Source organism: Hibiscus syriacus, unplaced genomic scaffold, assembly GCF_006381635.1.
Source record: "Hibiscus syriacus cultivar Baekdansim isolate YM2019G1 unplaced genomic scaffold, ASM638163v2 tig00110318_pilon, whole genome shotgun sequence".
In the NCBI taxonomy this organism is placed as follows: Eukaryota; Viridiplantae; Streptophyta; class Magnoliopsida; order Malvales; family Malvaceae; genus Hibiscus; species Hibiscus syriacus.
The window spans coordinates 64,157-71,774 of NW_024062677.1; the positions used below are offsets into that span (position 1 = coordinate 64,157).

The window sequence follows — 7,618 nt, forward strand, 5'->3', positions numbered from 1 at the left end:
TACCCAAATGATACTTCTACATTTACTAACTTGCAAACAAGTCCCCATTTTCTTAGGACCTTTCGAATTTCAACCCAAACTTTTACCAAATTTGCAATTTGGTTCCAAATAACTTTCCAACTTAATTTTCCAGCATCTCATACTAAATATTATCATTGAATACTCCAAATCTCACATTTATACAATAATGTCCCAAAATTCGTAAAACTTTTAAACTAGCCCTTTTCACTTTCAAGGTTCCAAATTGATCCAAAACAATCTCCATTTCACATAGAATACTTCTAATATCAATCCTAGACCATAAGATATTTTTCAACATTTTCCCCTAATTTTTTTCATGTGGCCGAACCTATCCAAGTACATAGGGCTTGATTTCCATTCAATTTCAAGCATGAATTCAACTTCCTTAGATTAAATACATGTTATTATAACCATAACAACATCAAATTACATCAAAATCCCAACATTTCCGAAAACCCTAATTAGCCCAAAGCATGTACACATCAAATTAGTCATCTCACATGCCTTAGAATTAATCTCCAACATCAAAAACACAAAATTCTTTCATCAATTATTCAATCTCCATAAACCCTACATAAACCCTAACTTTCAATCTCAACATTTAAGCATCTTCACCATGAAATATTTATATCAAATGATAGAAAATTTCATGTAGATTAATTCTCTATCTAATAGCTTAATCCAAAAACTAATCATGTAGCTTTAAAAATAAAAATGAAATTTCTTACCTTGGAACCATGTATGTTTCGGCTAAGAGAATAACAAGCTAAAAAAAATGTTGATTCTTCTTCATTATTCTAGTATTTAATAACTTATGCACTTAACATTTTTATAATATAATTGAATTTAAAATTCAATTAATATAAAATTCCAAAAATACCATTAAAGAACCTTGATAATTACCAAATGACATTGAAGTTTCTTCCAATAAAATAGTCCTTATTCAAAGATGAATCAATTTGGCTATGAAATTTTTGAAAATTGCATTTTAGTCACTAAAATTCCATTGTTCAATCAAATCTGAAAACTTACACCGTTTTGAACCAAATTTCTCTTATCTAAAACATGAGAATAATATTTACAACCATTTTCTAACATCCTTCAAATTTTTGTAAAATTCAGATTCAATCTGATTATCCGATTTCAATACCGAACTTTATCACTTTATAGCTTTTAATACAAATCACGTACCGAAAATCTGATTCTCATGAAAATTCTTGTTTTAAGTCAAACTGTTCATTTACGGGCTAAAAAACATATATAACTTTTAAAATCACATTTTTTGGTCCCTAAACTTTTCAAAATTTATACTTTAGCCACTAAACTTTTAGAAATTATATTTTAATCACTAGTCAAAATTTGGGTATTAAAAATATAACAAATACACGATTTAAAACAAAATGCAACCAAATATTTGCATTTGATTCCTTTTCATTTCAAAGAATTTTCTATAAAACATTTTGCTTTTTTTTTCTCTCTTTTTCTGTTTTTCCCTATCCAACTCGGAAGAAAAAAGTATGAATCAGCTCCATGTCTAGAATTGCAACCCAACCAACAGTGGCTGAACACAAAATGAACTGGCAGGATCATAGCCCCTCTCCCAAAAAAATATGATAAACAATTTTGAATATATATATTGAGTCTTTATAAATTTAAAATTTCTAAAGACCTCTAAAATGTCCCCTATTAAATGAATTGAATTCCGCCATTTCCAACCAAGCTTTTCATTGTCTATTGTTCTTCATGAAAAGACATAGTCAGGACATTCGGAATTCCTTACATTCGTATTTTTGTTTTCACTCGAATCTCTCTATTGCTCAACGATCAAATGACGAATCACCCTTCATTTGACCATAGATAACAGCCTTCACTTCACCTATGGTCGAAGACGAGTCGTTGTCGTCTCCCTCGTTCAACTCTTCAATCCTTTTCAATACTTCGTTCAACTCCGGTCTCGCCTCTGGATCCTCTTTGCAACAATTTAACCCGATCTTCATCACACTTATCAACTCTCCGTTACTGTTCTTCGCTCCTTTCATCTCCTTGTTGAACACCTCACTGATCTTCTTCTCCTTAACCATCTTGTTCACCCACGTAGATAAACTCACGGAACTATTGTAACTTGTCGTTAAATAGTTCTCCAGAAACCTACCGTCAAAATCTCCAAGAGGAGTATACCCAGGCACTACACGTCGGTTTTCCGATTTATCCGACCGGTCTTCGCATACTCCGGTGATTTATAAGCCGTCATCTGCGTGTTAGCCTGCTCCTGGTTTATCAATGATCTCAAAGCATAGTCACATAAGAGAGGCTCGTAGTTCTTGTCCAAAAGTACGTTGGAAGATTTCAAATGCCCATGGGGAACAACTAGGGTTGGCAGTTCGTTGTAGAGATAATCCAAACCCTTGATGACTCCTTTTATGATATTCAACCGGGTTAGCCAATAAAGACCCAATTTGGTACTAGAATGATTGGCTGTACAAACAAACCCTAGTTAGTAACTTAAATAACTAAGAAAAGAGAATTAGAGGATTGGGAAGAAGAAAAACTTGCCATGAAGGTGACAAGCCAAGCTACCATCAACTATGAAGTTAGTAACCAATAACTTCTCCTCTTTCCTATACTAATAAGCCAGTAATGGTAGTTATAAGTTCCGATTGTTCAACTTTCCTAATCGTCTCATGTGCTCATTGAAATCGTCCTTTCCCACGTGATTCATTTGCTTATAGTTCTTCACCACCACTGTTTGGTCCGGCCCTATGCTGGCCTTATATGAAGCTCCGAAATTCCCCCTACCCAGAACCTCAGCCGAGGCTCATAACAAATCTTGCAAATCGAATATTTGGACGTCTTTTCCGAAGAATATCAAGTCAGACCTTTTCGCATGGGGAGCTGGAGTGGGCACTGAAGCTTTCTTTTTCACTTCGACGGAAGGTGGCGGAGGCTTATACGACTGGCCGACGAATGATTCCTCCTCCATTGTTTGAGATGGTCGTTTCCGCTGTAGGAGAAAGCAAACAAGTAATAGAATGGCCACTACTACTAAAGTTATAGATACCATAATGAGGGCAATTAATAAACCAGCTGATGAGTTCATAATTGAGTCTGGCGGAGAGCTCGGTGGAGGACGCAGCGGACGTCTGCGACTGTCGCATTCTATGAGAGGTGGTTCGCATAGATTTCTGTTCCCTGCAGAGCACCAACAAAAGAGATCTTTAAATCTTCAATACTAAAGGCATGGAATATATATATATACACATTACGAATTCTTGCAGTGGGGGTACCTGAGAACATAGTTGCAGACATTTTGCTGAAGCTTTTAGGAATAGGACCCTCAAATTGATTGTTAGCCAAGTTCACCACATTCAAAGAGTCCCCAGTAAACTAAGGCACCGGACCACTAAACTCGTTCCCCTCCATTTTCAGAATCGAAAGATGAGGCAAAGTAGATAACGATGAAGGAATTTTACCGCTAAAAATATTATTAGCCAAAAACACTTTCCTCAACCAAGTCATTTCTCCAAACTTATTATCAGGAATCTCCCCAGAGAAATGATTATTCGATAAGAACAAAGTTTGCAATCTATTCATCTTCTTAATCTCAGGAATTCTGCCTTCGAAGTTATTTTTCATAAGATTTGGAAGGCGCAAATCCTGCAACTCATGAAGACTTTCAACATTCACCACCCCTGATAGACCCATGCTGTCAAGTTGCAAACCCTTTACTTTACCCTGCTCGTTGCAAAGAATACCAACCCAGTTTGATGCTTCTCCTGTACATGGAGGAGCCGAAGCATTCCAACTGTAAAGAGCTGAAGGGTTCGATAATGTGTTCTTAAACATCAACAGGTTCTCAATCTCCTTCTGGTCACCGGCCGAGGGGACGACCATTAATGACGATGATAAAACAACAACGAATGCATGGAATAACGATGGAATTGGCATGCGCACAAGCCTGGCTATGTGCATGCCCATTACCATTGCTGGCTACAACGTGAATGCTTTGGTATCTGAGCTGTAAACAACAGGGGCGTTAATATTGAGAATTGTTTTTGATTGCATGAGCTTAATTATTTCTTTTCTCTTTTCTTTCTTTCCCTTACATTTAATTTCTATATTTGGCCGTCTGTTGTTGCTGAAGGGAAAATGTGAGGGATGAAAGAGAGTTGAAGAAGAAAATCAGGGGACAAACGCCACACAGGATCGTTTGGCGTAATGTCCCAAGAATAAAAGAGTTGGCGAGGATTTTTGTAATAAGTAAAAGACTGAAGAGAGAGGGTCCGAAGTTGGTGAATTTGGGTTAACAATGCTATATTATATCCCATACGAGAAGATTTTGTGGTTCAGAACCTGAGCTGTGCGTCATGAGAAATCTAAGGCCCGCCTTCAAATTTTCAGCATTTTTTGCATTTTATTCATTTGGACGGTTTAAACCATTTTTCAATTTATAAAATGTTCGGTGTAGGCGATGCCCTCTCTACAAAAATATTAAAAATTTATTTAAATATTAACAATAATGATCGTTGTAGACACCCGTTTTTGTCTGGGTCTATAAAAATATTAAATATTATTTTATTATTATTATTATTGTTATTAATACAAAATATATTTACATTTTGCAGGCTTCACAACCCGAAGCCCAATAAGCCCAACTCTGACCTAACCAGCATCCCACTCAGACAAACCCAACTACAACCCGATTCAAGCCCAGAACCGATCCAGACCCGATCTGAACTGGCCCAGCACTAGACTCAGACCCGTTAGGGTTTTCATCTCAAGCCCTAATCGCCTTCAATTTTCCACCATTGGATCCGATGCCAATCAACGGTCCAAGATGTGTTTCCAAATTAGAGTTAACCCTAATGTGTCAAGCCTTCAGCAGCCACCGCACGCCAGATTTTTAGCTTCCCAGCCGAGCTTCACCCTCGCCGTCGTCGTCATCGGAGCCGATAAGGACCCATCCATCGAACAGTGACCACCAACAGTGACAGAGAGACAATCAATCAATCGAATAAATACAAAGTTAGAAAAAGCTCAATAAAATATAAAGAAAAAAATCAAAAGAGCATTTTCCCGAGGAGATCTCCTTGGTGGCATTATCATATCCATCAACAACTAATTATCAGAGAGGACAGAAGATAAAAAGAAAAAGGAGAGATATTGAGGGGATTCAGTGAGAAGGGGAAATCATTTTAGGTAGAGAAAATCAGAGAGATTCTGGAGGGAACTTTCGAAAGAAAAAATAAATAACAGAAAAGAAGAAACAAAAATGAGAGGGAACCATTCAGGGTTTTAAGAAAAGAAGAGTGAAACCCTAACTCAGTTCAAAGTAAAAGCCCGACAGTCGCTAGAGCCTAAGGAACCGATGAGTTCCTTTGTAGATCTACGATAGTGGAGTCCTATTCAGGCCAAATGAAGCCCAGATCCATACTCAGGGCTAAAAAACACTTCGGGTATTTTGTTCTTCTCTCTCCTCTAACGTCGACGAGCGACAGTGACCGCCGATCAGCGACAGCTGGTGTGGCTGAGGACCACCGGTTTCTAGGAACTCACCAAAATGCTCTCTCTCTCTCTATCCCCTCGGTTTAAGAAAAGAAGAAAATGAAGGCTGATACTATTTTGGGCATGAACTCGGTCTTATATATGAGACACCGAACGACGTCATTTTGAGGGGGACGAGTTTTGCATTTTCGCGTATGGGGTAATATCAAATCTAATCCTTATGATTCTGTAATATGCCCTTTTGGCCATTAATATCAAAGCAAGATGCGAACAAATTAAAGGAAGAATATGAAATCAGTACGATGAGAGCTATTTTGCTGGTTGTAGGACTTAGCCTTCCAAGATGATCTAAAAAAAGAGTCTCATACCTTGAGGTTTATGATTTTGAAGCCGTGTGCAGTTACCATATAGGAAGCTCCAGACATTCCGCTGAGAATTGTAAGGTGCTGAAGCGCAAGATCCAGAACCTGATGGATTCAAGGGCATGGACAATCAAAGAATGATGAGGGCATTGCATCTACCACTTGCACTGAGAGTATTGTTTTGTTTGAACTCGTTTTTTTGTCTTTAATATTTGCTTAAATATATTTAATCTTTTAATGATTGAATTTATGCTACCTTCTAAGGTTGAATAATTGATCGAATTTTAATCTTGTAGTTCTTTGAATATGAAATGAATTACGAATTCTCTTAATTCTTCAAGAATTATAGATTTTTGACATATGACAAGATTAAACCTTTCTTATACAATCCAAAACCAAAATAAAATCTCTCAATTTTTTACCCGAATAAATTTATGGTCACTACAAAACATTAAATTTTGACATTACCTTTCCTTGAGACTATGAAACATTGCTTTTATCATTTTTGAGACCCAAAAGCCATACTCATACCTTTCCTTGAGCTAATAAAATCACACCATCGTCTTCTGAGACGCAAATCCGATATTTTTTTCTACCAATAAAACCTGAAGGCATTGAGTACAAAATGTTCACTTGAACATAAACCTTCTTCCAAGAAAACCATGTGGGGAATCTCGAAGCAATTTTCTAAGGATGAGCCTGAATAATTGAGACATGTTGAAAGCAAGAAGCAGAAAACAAAATTAATTCAAAATAATTCTATCATGCATTAATTACATTGTTTTCATATGAATAAAAATTAATCCTGAAAATCTATCCCCCTAGGGATACCTCTTATGTAAAGACTTACGTGTATGAAATGATGAACGACATTATTTCATTATCCCTTCGTAAAAGGAGAAAATATATCCCTTGTGTCCCCATTTGAGCCTAAATTATATTTTATTCTGATTCAACCCTAACCAATGATCACCTTTTACACTGAGGGACAAGGTGGATGAAATATGCCCGCATGAGTGAAGACCATTAATTCAGATGTGCACCAAATGCCAACTGCGAAGATCAAATCAAAGCAGAGAGAAAATAAAAGAAAAAGAAACAAAGAGGAAAAAAAGAAAAAAAAAAGAAAACAAAAAAAGAAGACAAGAAGCACATACAAAGAGTCCCTCGACTCAAATGACGTATCTAGCTTCAAACCATGAGATTGATCAAGCACAACATTCCAGAATCACTTCATTCGAAGATCATAGAACATCAAGAGAAAGACACATACGAGCAGATACAAATTGAGCAAGACAAGATTGAAGACATCATAGTTAATTTATCATTGGTTCATTTATCCTAAAATTGGGCCTTTTATCCATTTCTTTCATAACCGTGAACCATGGCTTACATTACGTACCTTAAAAGTCTCTTCTAATCATACATGTATTTCTAAACAGAATAGACTATCTTCATATCTCATCCCGCCCATTAGGATTAATCTTTTATTTATAAAAAGGTTTTCTAAAATCTTTAATGCATGATAGAAAAAATAACAAAAGGGGGTTCAAGACGTAAATTCTGAATAACATCTTGAAACCAAAGGAGGATTCGAGTTGAAAACCTGAAAATGCGGTTTGAATATGAAGATTGTGCAACTATTGCATAAGAGGCGATCGCACAAATCCCTTGATAAGGCGTCGCACAACCTGAATGTGATCAGGAGAGCTGAGAGTCGGAGAACACTTCCA

The 7,618-nt window shown here is 36.6% G+C and overlaps 1 pseudogene; it reads right to left on the reverse strand.

The window, feature by feature from the left end:
* Window positions 1-1,712: 1,712 nt before the first annotated feature.
* Window positions 1,713-4,020, reverse strand: LOC120117098 (annotated as a pseudogene).
* Window positions 4,021-7,618: the final 3,598 nt, after the last annotated feature.